General features: G+C 45.4%; 14 non-coding genes across 14 annotated transcripts; 6 read left to right on the top strand and 8 right to left on the bottom strand.

Moving 5' to 3' along the window:
• Positions 1-948: 948 nt before the first annotated feature.
• On the bottom strand, positions 949-1,055 carry LOC144764769 (U6 spliceosomal RNA). The gene has a single exon (XR_013596799.1). It is a non-coding gene; the product is annotated as a U6 spliceosomal RNA (small nuclear RNA).
• A 722-nt stretch (positions 1,056-1,777) lies between these two features.
• TRNAR-ACG (transfer RNA arginine (anticodon ACG)) lies at positions 1,778-1,850 on the top strand. Its single transcript has one exon. It is a non-coding gene; the product is annotated as a tRNA-Arg (tRNA).
• A 1,025-nt stretch (positions 1,851-2,875) lies between these two features.
• On the bottom strand, positions 2,876-2,982 carry LOC144764768 (U6 spliceosomal RNA). The gene has a single exon (XR_013596798.1). It is a non-coding gene; the product is annotated as a U6 spliceosomal RNA (small nuclear RNA).
• A 730-nt stretch (positions 2,983-3,712) lies between these two features.
• Positions 3,713-3,785, top strand: TRNAR-ACG (transfer RNA arginine (anticodon ACG)). The gene has a single exon. It is a non-coding gene; the product is annotated as a tRNA-Arg (tRNA).
• A 1,025-nt stretch (positions 3,786-4,810) lies between these two features.
• Positions 4,811-4,917, bottom strand: LOC144764767 (U6 spliceosomal RNA). Its single transcript, XR_013596797.1, has one exon. It is a non-coding gene; the product is annotated as a U6 spliceosomal RNA (small nuclear RNA).
• Positions 4,918-5,643: 726 nt separating this feature from the next.
• TRNAR-ACG (transfer RNA arginine (anticodon ACG)) lies at positions 5,644-5,716 on the top strand. The gene has a single exon. It is a non-coding gene; the product is annotated as a tRNA-Arg (tRNA).
• A 1,015-nt stretch (positions 5,717-6,731) lies between these two features.
• Positions 6,732-6,838, bottom strand: LOC144764858 (U6 spliceosomal RNA). The gene has a single exon (XR_013596885.1). It is a non-coding gene; the product is annotated as a U6 spliceosomal RNA (small nuclear RNA).
• Positions 6,839-7,566: 728 nt separating this feature from the next.
• TRNAR-ACG (transfer RNA arginine (anticodon ACG)) lies at positions 7,567-7,639 on the top strand. Its single transcript has one exon. It is a non-coding gene; the product is annotated as a tRNA-Arg (tRNA).
• A 1,025-nt stretch (positions 7,640-8,664) lies between these two features.
• LOC144764766 (U6 spliceosomal RNA) lies at positions 8,665-8,771 on the bottom strand. Its single transcript, XR_013596796.1, has one exon. It is a non-coding gene; the product is annotated as a U6 spliceosomal RNA (small nuclear RNA).
• A 726-nt stretch (positions 8,772-9,497) lies between these two features.
• Positions 9,498-9,570, top strand: TRNAR-ACG (transfer RNA arginine (anticodon ACG)). Its single transcript has one exon. It is a non-coding gene; the product is annotated as a tRNA-Arg (tRNA).
• Positions 9,571-10,585: 1,015 nt separating this feature from the next.
• LOC144764856 (U6 spliceosomal RNA) lies at positions 10,586-10,692 on the bottom strand. The gene has a single exon (XR_013596883.1). It is a non-coding gene; the product is annotated as a U6 spliceosomal RNA (small nuclear RNA).
• A 1,815-nt stretch (positions 10,693-12,507) lies between these two features.
• On the bottom strand, positions 12,508-12,614 carry LOC144765132 (U6 spliceosomal RNA). The gene has a single exon (XR_013597145.1). It is a non-coding gene; the product is annotated as a U6 spliceosomal RNA (small nuclear RNA).
• A 716-nt stretch (positions 12,615-13,330) lies between these two features.
• On the top strand, positions 13,331-13,403 carry TRNAR-ACG (transfer RNA arginine (anticodon ACG)). Its single transcript has one exon. It is a non-coding gene; the product is annotated as a tRNA-Arg (tRNA).
• A 1,025-nt stretch (positions 13,404-14,428) lies between these two features.
• LOC144764765 (U6 spliceosomal RNA) lies at positions 14,429-14,535 on the bottom strand. Its single transcript, XR_013596795.1, has one exon. It is a non-coding gene; the product is annotated as a U6 spliceosomal RNA (small nuclear RNA).
• Positions 14,536-15,000: the final 465 nt, after the last annotated feature.

The following is a 15,000-nucleotide window of genomic DNA, read 5'->3' as shown; positions in this document are numbered from 1 at the left end:
CCAGCAGGACTCATCCAGCAGTTGTTCCACGGTAGAGCTGCAGTAATAGGACCACGGCTAGTTAAAAGTTTCCCATTTGCTGCTGGACTCTACATGACGGCCGTCACGTGGTGTGCTGCTTTTGTATTTCAACATGGGTCCCTGATTCTCTTAACTACATAAAAAAGCTTGTTGACAAAAGTGTGTGTGTGCGCGCGAGGGTCTGTGGACGCAGGCAGGTGTGTGCAATTGAATGCTTACCCATTTACATTTGTGAGAGGAACAAACCAACTCCTTGTGGGCTGCAGGCTTACAACTGGTAGCCCCAGTAGCCAGGCAGAACCACAGTTAAGGAGAGAGAGGAAGTTGGTCCATTATTAGAGAAGAACCATGAGCATCTTGCCCTGCTACCTTCTTCCCCTCTCAGCGACGATCGGCCACGATCAGCAAAGACCTCTCTATTAGGGCGGAGGGTGAACATTTCTTGGACCTCAGAAACTTAGGGATGTAGACCCAATATGTCCTCCAAGCGCCTAGAGACCTGGTGCCCAATCTGGCATGGTGTTTTTCAGCATACCCGACCAATCTGGTTGCAAGGCAGATTTTAACAGTACTGCTGAAAAGGGACTCCCAGGCATCCCTGAGGCCATCATTTGCATAGGCCCTGCCCTTCTCTTTATCCTGCTTCCCACAAAGCAACTCATCACTAGCAGCAGTATAGATTTGGAGGTGGTGAAGAATAATGACAGGGAGGCTGAAAAAGAGAAAGAAAAGTCCCCGAAGTCCTGCAGGCTTCATTGTAAAATGCTGCTGGACATAGAGCGCACCTTCTTTACTGCAAGGCAAATACATTAAAAATGTTGAGGAGAGACAATTTAAAAATACATATTACATGACACAGGACTGGAACCTGCTTTATTATTTCAATAAGTCTTGAAAACAAAGAAGATTTCTCTCCTAAAAGCTGTTAAAAATATGGAACGCTTCACGAATTTGCGTGTCATCCTTGCGCAGGGGCCATGCTAATCTTCTCTGTATCGTTCCAATTTTAGTATATGTGCTGCCGAAGCGAGCACACTTTATTGATGAACTGACAATGTTTATAAACTCTCTAAATCCACAGTCTCTAGACATAGGGTGGCCTGGCAGAGATGCTCAGATGGCCAGTAAGCATTCAAATCTGAGCCAATGGGCAAAAATGTATGAAGAGTAGCAATCCATTATTCTTCACTGCATTCGTGGTCCAAGACTTCACACACCGTAAGTATGTAGATTATGCCAGGGTTGCAAAGGCTCATGGTTTGGGCTACAGACAAGGAGCATTGTGACATCACGCTGCCTGTGGAACTTTGATATTAAAGGCGAAACAGCTGCACAGTAGGTTAGGTGAAGTGCTCTGAGTGTGGAAAGGCAGCATGCTTGGGTCCCTGGACAAGGTGAGCCTACGACAAGGTGTCTGAATTTTAACCCCTATTGTAATATTAAACTCCCTTTTGTTGTACCCGCCTACTTACTAAGGAGTTCACAAGCTCAGCCCCACACAGACCTGGAGCTGATTATGTTAACCCAGAGTATTTAAGAAACTGAACCTGATCTAAAAGATTTTCTTGGATCTAGGACCATTTTGCCTAGCTTTTAGGTCCTTCCTTCTCCTAATGTCCTTTGTACAACTTAGGAAAACCTCACAGAACAGACTTTCAGGTGGTCAGATGGGTTTTCTTGTGCCTTCACACACACACACACACACACACACGCTTTCTAGCCCTCTTAAGGACAAAAAGATAGGTGCAAATACATAGGGCCAGTGGCGCAATGGATAACGCGTCTGACTACGGATCAGAAGATTGTAGGTTCAACTCCTATCTGGCTCGGAAGGGTTGTAGGTCTCTTTTTCATTATGTTCCTGTGGTATTCTTATTTACCTCAGACTTAATGTAGGTTCAATATTCTCCAGCAGGACTCATCCAACAGTTGTTCCACGGTAGAGCTGCAGTAATAGGACCACGGCTAGTTAAACGTTTCCCATTTGCTGCTGGACTCTACATGACGGCCGTCACGTGGTGTGCTGCTTTTGTATTTCAACATGGGTCCCTGATTCTCTTAACTACATAAAAAAGCTTGTTGACAAAAGTGTGTGTGCGCGCGAGGGTCTGTGGACGCAGGCAGGTGTGTGCAATTGAATGCTTACCCATTTACATTTGTGAGAGGGACAAACCAACTCCTTGTGGGCTGCAGGCTTACAACTGGTAGCCCCAGTAGCCATGCAGAACCACAGTTAAGGAGAGAGAGGAAGTTGGTCCATTATTAGAGAAGAACCATGAGCATCTTGCCCTGCTACCTTCTTCCCCTCTCGGCCACGATCGGCCACGATCGGCCAAGACCTCTCTATTAGGACGGAGGGTGAACATTTCTTGGACCTCAGAAACTTAGGGATGTAGACCCAATATGTCCTCCAAGCGCCTAGAGACCTGGTGCCCAATCTGGCATGGTGTTTTTCAGCATACCCGACCAATCTGGTTGCAAGGCAGATTTTAACAGTACTGCTGAAAAGGGACTCCCAGGCATCCCGGAGGCCATCATTTGCATAGGCCCTGCCCTTCTCTTTATCCTGCTTCCCACAAAGCAACTCATCACTAGCAGCAGTATAGATTTGGAGGTGGTGAAGAATAATGACAGGGAGGCTGAAAAAGAGAAAGAAAAGTCCCAGAAGTCCAGCAGGCTTCCTTGTAAAATGCTGCTGGACATAGAGCGCACCTTCTTTACTGCAAGGCAAATACATTAAAAATGTTGAGGAGAGACAATTTAAAAATACATATTACATGACACAGGACTGGAACCTGCTTTATTATTTCAATAAGTCTTGAAAACAAAGAAGATTTCTCTCCTAAAAGCTGTTAAAAATATGGAACGCTTCACGAATTTGCGTGTCATCCTTGCGCAGGGGCCATGCTAATCTTCTCTGTATCGTTCCAATTTTAGTATATGTGCTGCCGAAGCGAGCACACTTTATTGATGAACTGACAATGTTTATAAACTCTCTAAATCCACAGTCTCTAGACATAGGGTGGCCTGGCAGAGATGCTCAGATGGCCAGTAAGCATTCAAATCTGAGCCAATGGGCAAAAATGTATGAAGAGTAGCAATCCATTATTCTTCACTGCATTCGTGGTCCAAGACTTCACACACCGTAAGTATGTAGATTATGCCAGGGTTGCAAAGGCTCATGGTTTGGGCTACAGACAAGGAGCATTGTGACATCACGCTGCCTGTGGAACTTTGATATTAAAGGCGAAACAGCTGCACAGTAGGTTAGGTGAAGTGCTCTGAGTGTGGAAAGGCAGCATGCTTGGGTCCCTGGACAAGGTGAGCCTACGACAAGGTGTCTGAATTTTAACCCCTATTGTAATATTAAACTCCCTTTTGTTGTACCCGCCTACTTACTAAGGAGTTCACAAGCTCAGCCCCACACAGACCTGGAGCTGATTATGTTAACCCAGAGTATTTAAGAAACTGAGCCTGATCTAAAAGATTTTCTTGGATCTAGGACCATTTTGCCTAGCTTTTAGGTCCTTCCTTCTCCTAAAGTCCTTTGTACAACTTAGGAAAACCTCACAGAACAGACTTTCAGGTGGTCAGATGGGTTTCCTTGTGCCTTCACACACACACACACACACACACACACACACACGCTTTCTAGCCCTCTTAAGGACAAAAAGATAGGTGCGAATACATAGGGCCAGTGGCGCAATGGATAACGCGTCTGACTACGGGTCAGAAGATTGTAGGTTCGACTCCTATCTGGCTCGGAAGGGTTGTAGGTCTCTTTTTCATTATGTTCCTGTGGTATTCTTATTTACCTCAGACTTAATGTAGGTTCAATATTCTCCAGCAGGACTCATCCAGCAGTTGTTCCACGGTAGAGCTGCAGTAATAGGACCACGGCTAGTTAAACGTTTCCCATTTGCTGCTGGACTCTACATGACGGCCGTCACGTGGTGTGCTGCTTTTGTATTTCAACATGGGTCCCTGATTCTCTTAACTACATAAAAAAGCTTGTTGACAAAAGTGTGTGTGCGCGCGAGGGTCTGTGGACGCAGGCAGGTGTGTGCAATTGAATGCTTACCCATTTACATTTGTGAGAGGGACAAACCAACTCCTTGTGGGCTGCAGGCTTACAACTGGTAGCCCCAGTAGCCATGCAGAACCACAGTTAAGGAGAGAGAGAAAGTTGGTCCATTATTAGAGAAGAACCATGAGCATCTTGCCCTGCTACCTTCTTCCCCTCTCAGCCACGATCGGCCACGATCGGCCAAGACCTCTTTATTAGGGCGGAGGGTGAACATTTCTTGGACCTCAGAAACTTAGGGATGTAGACCCAATATGTCCTCCAAGCGCCTAGAGACCTGGTGCCCAATCTGGCATGGTGTTTTTCAGCATACCCGACCAATCTGGTTGCAAGGCAGATTTTAACAGTACTGCTGAAAAGGGACTCCCAGGCATCCCGGAGGCCATCATTTGCATAGGCCCTGCCCTTCTCTTTATCCTGCTTCCCACAAAGCAACTCATCACTAGCAGCAGTATAGATTTGGAGGTGGTGAAGAATAATGACAGGGAGGCTGAAAAAGAGAAAGAAAAGTCCCAGAAGTCCAGCAGGCTTCCTTGTAAAATGCTGCTGGACATAGAGCGCACCTTCTTTACTGCAAGGCAAATACATTAAAAATGTTGAGGAGAGACAATTTAAAAATACATATTACATGACACAGGACTGGAACCTGCTTTATTATTTCAATAAGTCTTGAAAACAAAGAAGATTTCTCTCCTAAAAGCTGTTAAAAATATGGAACGCTTCACGAATTTGCGTGTCATCCTTGCGCAGGGGCCATGCTAATCTTCTCTGTATCGTTCCAATTTTAGTATATGTGCTGCCGAAGCGAGCACACTTTATTGATGAACTGACAATGTTTATAAACTCTCTAAATCCACAGTCTCTAGACATAGGGTGGCCTGGCAGAGATGCTCAGATGGCCAGTAAGCATTCAAATCTGAGCCAATGGGCAAAAATGTATGAAGAGTAGCAATCCATTATTCTTCACTGCATTCGTGGTCCAAGACTTCACACACCGTAAGTATGTAGATTATGCCAGGGTTGCAAAGGCTCATGGTTTGGGCTACAGACAAGGAGCATTGTGACATCACGCTGCCTGTGGAACTTTGATATTAAAGGCGAAACAGCTGCACAGTAGGTTAGGTGAAGTGCTCTGAGTGTGGAAAGGCAGCATGCTTGGGTCCCTGGACAAGGTGAGCCTACGACAAGGTGTCTGAATTTTAACCCCTATTGTAATATTAAACTCCCTTTTGTTGTACCCGCCTACTTACTAAGGAGTTCACAAGCTCAGCCCCACACAGACCTGGAGCTGATTATGTTAACCCAGAGTATTTAAGAAACTGAGCCTGATCTAAAAGATTTTCTCGGATCTAGGACCATTTTGCCTAGCTTTTAGGTCCTTCCTTCTCCTAAAGTCCTTTGTACAACTTAGGAAAACCTCACAGAACAGACTTTCAGGTGGTCAGATGGGTTTCCTTGTGCCTTCACACACACACACACACACACACACACACGCTTTCTAGCCCTCTTAAGGACAAAAAGATAGGTGCAAATACATAGGGCCAGTGGCGCAATGGATAACGCGTCTGACTACGGATCAGAAGATTGTAGGTTCGACTCCTATCTGGCTCGGAAGGGTTGTAGGTCTCTTTTTCATTATGTTCCTGTGGTATTCTTATTTACCTCAGACTTAATGTAGGTTCAATATTCTCCAGCAGGACTCATCCAGCAGTTGTTCCACGGTAGAGCTGCAGTAATAGGACCACGGCTAGTTAAACGTTTCCCATTTGCTGCTGGACTCTACATGACGGCCGTCACGTGGTGTGCTGCTTTTGTATTTCAACATGGGTCCCTGATTCTCTTGACTACATAAAAAAGCTTGTTGACAAAAGTGTGTGTGCGCGCGAGGGTCTGTGGACGCAGGCAGGTGTGTGCAATTGAATGCTTACCCATTTACATTTGTGAGAGGGACAAACCAACTCCTTGTGGGCTGCAGGCTTACAACTGGTAGCCCCAGTAGCCATGCAGAACCACAGTTAAGGAGAGAGAGGAAGTTGGTCCATTATTAGAGAAGAACCATGAGCATCTTGCCCTGCTACCTTCTTCCCCTCTCAGCCACGATCGGCCACGACCTCTCTATTAGGGTGGAGGGTGAACATTTCTTGGACCTTAGAAACTGAGGGATGTAGACCCAATATGTCCTCCAAGCGCCTAGAGACCTGGTGCTCAATCTGGCATGGTGTTTTTCAGCATACCCGACCAATCTGGTTGCAAGGCAGATTTTAACAGTACTGCTGAAAAGGGACTCCCAGGCATCCCTGAGGCCATCATTTGTATAGGCCCTGCCCTTCTCTTTATCCTGCTTCCCACAAAGCAACTCATCACTAGCAGCAGTATAGATTTGGAGGTGGTGAAGAATAATGACAGGGAGGCTGAAAAAGAGAAAGAAAAGTCCCAGAAGTCCTGCAGGCTTCCTTGTAAAATGCTGCTGGACATAGAGCACACCTTCTTTACTGCAAGGCAAATACATTAAAAATGTTGAGGAGAGACATTTTAAAAATACATATTACATGACACAGGACTGGAACCTGCTTTATTATTTCAATAAGTCTTGAAAACAAAGAAGATTTCTCTCCTAAAAGCTGTTAAAAATATGAAACGCTTCACGAATTTGCGTGTCATCCTTGCGCAGGGGCCATGCTAATCTTCTCTGTATCGTTCCAATTTTAGTATATGTGCTGCCGAAGCGAGCACACTTTATTGATGAACTGACAATGTTTATAAACTCTCTAAATCCACAGTCTCTAGACATAGGGTGGCCTGGCAGAGATGCTCAGATGGCCAGTAAGCATTCAAATCTGAGCCAATGGGCAAAAATGTATGAAGAATAGCAATCCATTATTCTTCACTGCATTCGTGGTCCAAGACTTCACACACCGTAAGTATGTAGATTATGCCAGGGTTGCAAAGGCTCATGGTTTGGGCTACAGACAAGGAGCATTGTGACATCACGCTGCCTGTGGAACTTTGATATTAAAGGCGAAACAGCTGCACAGTAGGTTAGGTGAAGTGCTCTGAGTGTGGAAAGGCAGCATGCTTGGGTCCCTGGACAAGGTGAGCCTACGACAAGGTGTCTGAATTTTAACCCCTATTGTAATATTAAACTCCCTTTTGTTGTACCCGCCTACTTACTAAGGAGTTCACAAGCTCAGCCCCACACAGACCTGGAGCTGATTATGTTAACCCAGAGTATTTAAGAAACTGAACCTGATCTAAAAGATTTTCTTGGATCTAGGACCATTTTGCCTAGCTTTTAGGTCCTTCCTTCTCCTAATGTCCTTTGTACAACTTAGGAAAACCTCACAGAACAGACTTTCAGGAGGTCAGATGGGTTTTCTTGTGCCTTCACACACACACACACACACACACACACACACGCTTTCTAGCCCTCTTAAGGACAAAAAGATAGGTGCGAATACATAGGGCCAGTGGCGCAATGGATAACGCGTCTGACTACGGGTCAGAAGATTGTAGGTTCGACTCCTATCTGGCTCGGAAGGGTTGTAGGTCTCTTTTTCATTATGTTCCTGTGGTATTCTTATTTACCTCAGACTTAATGTAGGTTCAATATTCTCCAGCAGGACTCATCCAGCAGTTGTTCCACGGTAGAGCTGCAGTAATAGGACCACGGCTAGTTAAACGTTTCCCATTTGCTGCTGGACTCTACATGACGGCCGTCACGTGGTGTGCTGCTTTTGTATTTCAACATGGGTCCCTGATTCTCTTAACTACATAAAAAAGCTTGTTGACAAAAGTGTGTGTGCGCGCGAGGGTCTGTGGACGCAGGCAGGTGTGTGCAATTGAATGCTTACCCATTTACATTTGTGAGAGGGACAAACCAACTCCTTGTGGGCTGCAGGCTTACAACTGGTAGCCCCAGTAGCCATGCAGAACCACAGTTAAGGAGAGAGAGAAAGTTGGTCCATTATTAGAGAAGAACCATGAGCATCTTGCCCTGCTACCTTCTTCCCCTCTCAGCCACGATCGGCCACGATCGGCCAAGACCTCTTTATTAGGGCGGAGGGTGAACATTTCTTGGACCTCAGAAACTTAGGGATGTAGACCCAATATGTCCTCCAAGCGCCTAGAGACCTGGTGCCCAATCTGGCATGGTGTTTTTCAGCATACCCGACCAATCTGGTTGCAAGGCAGATTTTAACAGTACTGCTGAAAAGGGACTCCCAGGCATCCCGGAGGCCATCATTTGCATAGGCCCTGCCCTTCTCTTTATCCTGCTTCCCACAAAGCAACTCATCACTAGCAGCAGTATAGATTTGGAGGTGGTGAAGAATAATGACAGGGAGGCTGAAAAAGAGAAAGAAAAGTCCCAGAAGTCCAGCAGGCTTCCTTGTAAAATGCTGCTGGACATAGAGCGCACCTTCTTTACTGCAAGGCAAATACATTAAAAATGTTGAGGAGAGACAATTTAAAAATACATATTACATGACACAGGACTGGAACCTGCTTTATTATTTCAATAAGTCTTGAAAACAAAGAAGATTTCTCTCCTAAAAGCTGTTAAAAATATGGAACGCTTCACGAATTTGCGTGTCATCCTTGCGCAGGGGCCATGCTAATCTTCTCTGTATCGTTCCAATTTTAGTATATGTGCTGCCGAAGCGAGCACACTTTATTGATGAACTGACAATGTTTATAAACTCTCTAAATCCACAGTCTCTAGACATAGGGTGGCCTGGCAGAGATGCTCAGATGGCCAGTAAGCATTCAAATCTGAGCCAATGGGCAAAAATGTATGAAGAGTAGCAATCCATTATTCTTCACTGCATTCGTGGTCCAAGACTTCACACACCGTAAGTATGTAGATTATGCCAGGGTTGCAAAGGCTCATGGTTTGGGCTACAGACAAGGAGCATTGTGACATCACGCTGCCTGTGGAACTTTGATATTAAAGGCGAAACAGCTGCACAGTAGGTTAGGTGAAGTGCTCTGAGTGTGGAAAGGCAGCATGCTTGGGTCCCTGGACAAGGTGAGCCTACGACAAGGTGTCTGAATTTTAACCCCTATTGTAATATTAAACTCCCTTTTGTTGTACCCGCCTACTTACTAAGGAGTTCACAAGCTCAGCCCCACACAGACCTGGAGCTGATTATGTTAACCCAGAGTATTTAAGAAACTGAGCCTGATCTAAAAGATTTTCTCGGATCTAGGACCATTTTGCCTAGCTTTTAGGTCCTTCCTTCTCCTAAAGTCCTTTGTACAACTTAGGAAAACCTCACAGAACAGACTTTCAGGTGGTCAGATGGGTTTCCTTGTGCCTTCACACACACACACACACACACACACACACGCTTTCTAGCCCTCTTAAGGACAAAAAGATAGGTGCAAATACATAGGGCCAGTGGCGCAATGGATAACGCGTCTGACTACGGATCAGAAGATTGTAGGTTCGACTCCTATCTGGCTCGGAAGGGTTGTAGGTCTCTTTTTCATTATGTTCCTGTGGTATTCTTATTTACCTCAGACTTAATGTAGGTTCAATATTCTCCAGCAGGACTCATCCAGCAGTTGTTCCACGGTAGAGCTGCAGTAATAGGACCACGGCTAGTTAAACGTTTCCCATTTGCTGCTGGACTCTACATGACGGCCGTCACGTGGTGTGCTGCTTTTGTATTTCAACATGGGTCCCTGATTCTCTTGACTACATAAAAAAGCTTGTTGACAAAAGTGTGTGTGCGCGCGAGGGTCTGTGGACGCAGGCAGGTGTGTGCAATTGAATGCTTACCCATTTACATTTGTGAGAGGGACAAACCAACTCCTTGTGGGCTGCAGGCTTACAACTGGTAGCCCCAGTAGCCATGCAGAACCACAGTTAAGGAGAGAGAGGAAGTTGGTCCATTATTAGAGAAGAACCATGAGCATCTTGCCCTGCTACCTTCTTCCCCTCTCAGCCACGATCGGCCACGACCTCTCTATTAGGGTGGAGGGTGAACATTTCTTGGACCTTAGAAACTGAGGGATGTAGACCCAATATGTCCTCCAAGCGCCTAGAGACCTGGTGCTCAATCTGGCATGGTGTTTTTCAGCATACCCGACCAATCTGGTTGCAAGGCAGATTTTAACAGTACTGCTGAAAAGGGACTCCCAGGCATCCCTGAGGCCATCATTTGTATAGGCCCTGCCCTTCTCTTTATCCTGCTTCCCACAAAGCAACTCATCACTAGCAGCAGTATAGATTTGGAGGTGGTGAAGAATAATGACAGGGAGGCTGAAAAAGAGAAAGAAAAGTCCCAGAAGTCCTGCAGGCTTCCTTGTAAAATGCTGCTGGACATAGAGCACACCTTCTTTACTGCAAGGCAAATACATTAAAAATGTTGAGGAGAGACATTTTAAAAATACATATTACATGACACAGGACTGGAACCTGCTTTATTATTTCAATAAGTCTTGAAAACAAAGAAGATTTCTCTCCTAAAAGCTGTTAAAAATATGAAACGCTTCACGAATTTGCGTGTCATCCTTGCGCAGGGGCCATGCTAATCTTCTCTGTATCGTTCCAATTTTAGTATATGTGCTGCCGAAGCGAGCACACTTTATTGATGAACTGACAATGTTTATAAACTCTCTAAATCCACAGTCTCTAGACATAGGGTGGCCTGGCAGAGATGCTCAGATGGCCAGTAAGCATTCAAATCTGAGCCAATGGGCAAAAATGTATGAAGAATAGCAATCCATTATTCTTCACTGCATTCGTGGTCCAAGACTTCACACACCGTAAGTATGTAGATTATGCCAGGGTTGCAAAGGCTCATGGTTTGGGCTACAGACAAGGAGCATTGTGACATCACGCTGCCTGTGGAACTTTGATATTAAAGGCGAAACAGCTGCACAGTAGGTTAGGTGAAGTGCTCTGAGTGTGGAAAGGCAGCATGCTTGGGTCCCTGGACAAGGTGAGCCTACGACAAGGTGTCTGAATTTTAACCCCTATTGTAATATTAAACTCCCTTTTGTTGTACCCGCCTACTTACTAAGGAGTTCACAAGCTCAGCCCCACACAGACCTGGAGCTGATTATGTTAACCCAGAGTATTTAAGAAACTGAACCTGATCTAAAAGATTTTCTTGGATCTAGGACCATTTTGCCTAGCTTTTAGGTCCTTCCTTCTCCTAATGTCCTTTGTACAACTTAGGAAAACCTCACAGAACAGACTTTCAGGAGGTCAGATGGGTTTTCTTGTGCCTTCACACACACACACACACACACACACACACACGCTTTCTAGCCCTCTTAAGGACAAAAAGATAGATGCAAATACATAGGGCCAGTGGCGCAATGGATAACGCGTCTGACTACGGATCAGAAGATTTTAGGTTTGACTCCTATCTGGCTCAGAAGGTTTGTAGGTCTCTTTTTCATTATGTTCCTGTGGTATTCTTATTTACCTCAGACTTGTTGTAGGTTCAATATTCTCCAGCAGGACTCATCCAGCAGTTGTTCCACGGTAGAGCTGCAGTAATAGGACCACGGCTAGTTAAACGTTTCCCATTTGCTGCTGGACTCTACGTGACGGCCGTCACGTGGTGGTGCTGCTTTTGAATTTCAACATGGGTCCCTGATTCTCTTAACTACATAAAAAAGCTTGTTGACAAAAGTGTGTGTGCGCGAGGGTCTGTGGACGCAGGCAGGTGTGTGCAATTGAATGCTTACCCATTTACATTTGTGAGAGGGACAAACCAACTCCTTGTGGGCTGCAGGCTTACAACTGGTAGCCCCAGTAGCCAGGCAGAACCACAGTTAAGGAGAGAGAGGAAGTTGGTCCATTATTAGAGAAGAACCATGAGCATTTTGCCCTGCTACCTTCTTCCCCTCTCAGCCACGATCGGCCACGACCTCTCTATTAGGGTGGAGGGTGAACATTTCTTGGACCTTAGAAACTGAGGGATGTAGACCCAATATGTCCTCCAAGCGCCTAGAGACCTGGTGCCCAATCTGGCATGGTGTTTTTCAGCATACCCGACCAATCTGGTTGCAAGGCAGATTTTAACAGTACTGCTGAAAAGGGACTCCCAGGCATCCCTGAGGCCATCATTTGCATAGGCCCTGCCCTTCTCTTTATCCTGCTTCCCACAAAGCAACTCATCACTAGCAGCAGTATAGATTTGGAGGTGGTGAAGAATAATGACAGGGAGGCTGAAAAAGAGAAAGAAAAGTCCCAGAAGTCCTGCAGGCTTCCTTGTAAAATGCTGCTGGACATAGAGCGCACCTTCTTTACTGCAAGGCAAATACATTAAAAATGTTGAGGAGAGACAATTTAAAAATACATATTACATGACACAGGACTGGAACCTGCTTTATTATTTCAATAAGTCTTGAAAACAAAGAAGATTTCTCTCCTAAAAGCTGTTAAAAATATGAAACGCTTAACGAATTTGCGTGTCATCCTTGCGCAGGGGCCATGCTAATCTTCTCTGTATCGTTCCAATTTTAGTATATGTGCTGCCGAAGCGAGCACACTTTATTGATGAACTGACAATGTTTATAAACTCTCTAAATCCACAGTCTCTAGACATAGGGTGGCCTGGCAGAGATGCTCAGATGGCCAGTAAGCATTCAAATCTGAGCCAATGGGCAAAAATGTATGAAGAATAGCAATCCATTATTCTTCACTGCATTCGTGGTCCAAGACTTCACACACCGTAAGTATGTAGATTATGCCAGGGTTGCAAAGGCTCATGGTTTGGGCTACAGACAAGGAGCATTGTGACATCACGCTGCCTGTGGAACTTTGATATTAAAGGCGAAACAGCTGCACAGTAGGTTAGGTGAAGTGCTCTGAGTGTGGAAAGGCAGCATGCTTGGGTCCCTGGACAAGGTGAGCCTACGACAAGGTGTCTGAATTTTAACCCCTATTGTAATATTAAACTCCCTTTTGTTGTACCCGCCTACTTACTAAGGAGTTCACAAGCTCAGCCCCACACAGACCTGGAGCTGATTATGTTAACCCAGAGTATTTAAGAAACTGAGCCTGATCTAAAAGATTTTCTTGGATCTAGGACCATTTTGCCTAGCTTTTAGGTCCTTCCTTCTCCTAAAGTCCTTTGTACAACTTAGGAAAACCTCACAGAACAGACTTTCAGGTGGTCAGATGGGTTTCCTTGTGCGTTCACACACACACACACACACGCTTTCTAGCCCTCTTAAGGACAAAAAGATAGGTGCAAATACATAGGGCCAGTGGCGCAATGGATAACGCGTCTGACTACGGATCAGAAGATTGTAGGTTCGACTCCTATTTGGCTCGGAAGGGTTGTAGGTCTCTTTTTCATTATGTTCCTGTGGTATTCTTATTTACCTCAGACTTAATGTAGGTTCAATATTCTCCAGCAGGACTCATCCAGCAGTTGTTCCACGGTAGAGCTGCAGTAATAGGACCACGGCTAGTTAAAAGTTTCCCATTTGCTGCTGGACTCTACATGACGGCCGTCACGTGGTGTGCTGCTTTTGTATTTCAACATGGGTCCCTGATTCTCTTAACTACATAAAAAAGCTTGTTGACAAAAGTGTGTGTGCGCGCGAGGGTCTGTGGACGCAGGCAGGTGTGTGCAATTGAATGCATACCCATTTACATTTGTGAGAGGAACAAACCAACTCCTTGTGGGCTGCAGGCTTACAACTGGTAGCCCCAGTAGCCAGGCAGAACCACAGTTAAGGAGAGAGAGGAAGTTGGTCCATTATTAGAGAAGAACCATGAGCATCTTGCCCTGCTACCTTCTTCCCCTCTCAGCGACGATCGGCCACGACCAGCAAAGACCTCTCTATTAGGGCGGAGGGTGAACATTTCTTGGACCTCAGAAACTTAGGGATGTAGACCCAATATGTCCTCCAAGCGCCTAGAGACCTGGTGCCCAATCTGGCATGGTGTTTTTCAGCATACCCGACCAATCTGGTTGCAAGGCAGATTTTAACAGTACTGCTGAAAAGGGACTCCCAGGCATCCCTGAGGCCATCATTTGCATAGGCCCTGCCCTTCTCTTTATCCTGCTTCCCACAAAGCAACTCATCACTAGCAGCAGTATAGATTTGGAGGTGGTGAAGAATAATGACAGGGAGGCTGAAAAAGAGAAAGAAAAGTCCCCGAAGTCCTGCAGGCTTCATTGTAAAATGCTGCTGGACATAGAGCGCACCTTCTTTACTGCAAGGCAAATACATAAAAAATGTTGAGGAGAGACAATTTAAAAATACATATTACATGACACAGGACTGGAACCTGCTTTATTATTTCAATAAGTCTTGAAAACAAAGAAGATTTCTCTCCTAAAAGCTGTTAAAAATATGGAACGCTTCACGAATTTGCGTGTCATCCTTGCGCAGGGGCCATGCTAATCTTCTCTGTATCGTTCCAATTTTAGTATATGTGCTGCCGAAGCGAGCACACTTTATTGATGAACTGACAATGTTTATAAACTCTCTAAATCCACAGTCTCTAGACATAGGGTGGCCTGGCAGAGATGCTCAGATGGCCAGTAAGCATTCAAATCTGAGCCAATGGGTAAAAATGTATGAAGAGTAGCAATCCATTATTCTTCACTGCATTCGTGGTCCAAGACTTCACACACCGTAAGTATGTAGATTATGCCAGGGTTGCAAAGGCTCATGGTTTGGGCTACAGACAAGGAGCATTGTGACATCACGCTGCCTGTGGAACTTTGATATTAAAGGCGAAACAGCTGCACAGTAGGTTAGGTGAAGTGCTCTGAGTGTGGAAAGGCAGCATGCTTGGGTCCCTGGACAAGGTGAGCCTACGACAAGGTGTCTGAATTTTAACCCCTATTGTAATATTAAACTCCCTTTTGTTGTACCCCCCTACTTACTAAGGAGTTCACAAGCTCAGCCCCACA

Source organism: Lissotriton helveticus, chromosome 6 (genome assembly GCF_964261635.1).
Source record: "Lissotriton helveticus chromosome 6, aLisHel1.1, whole genome shotgun sequence".
Lineage (NCBI taxonomy): Eukaryota > Metazoa > Chordata > Amphibia > Caudata > Salamandridae > Lissotriton > Lissotriton helveticus.
Note: the sequence above shows the minus strand (reverse complement) of the source record. Positions and strands in the feature narration are given on the sequence as shown.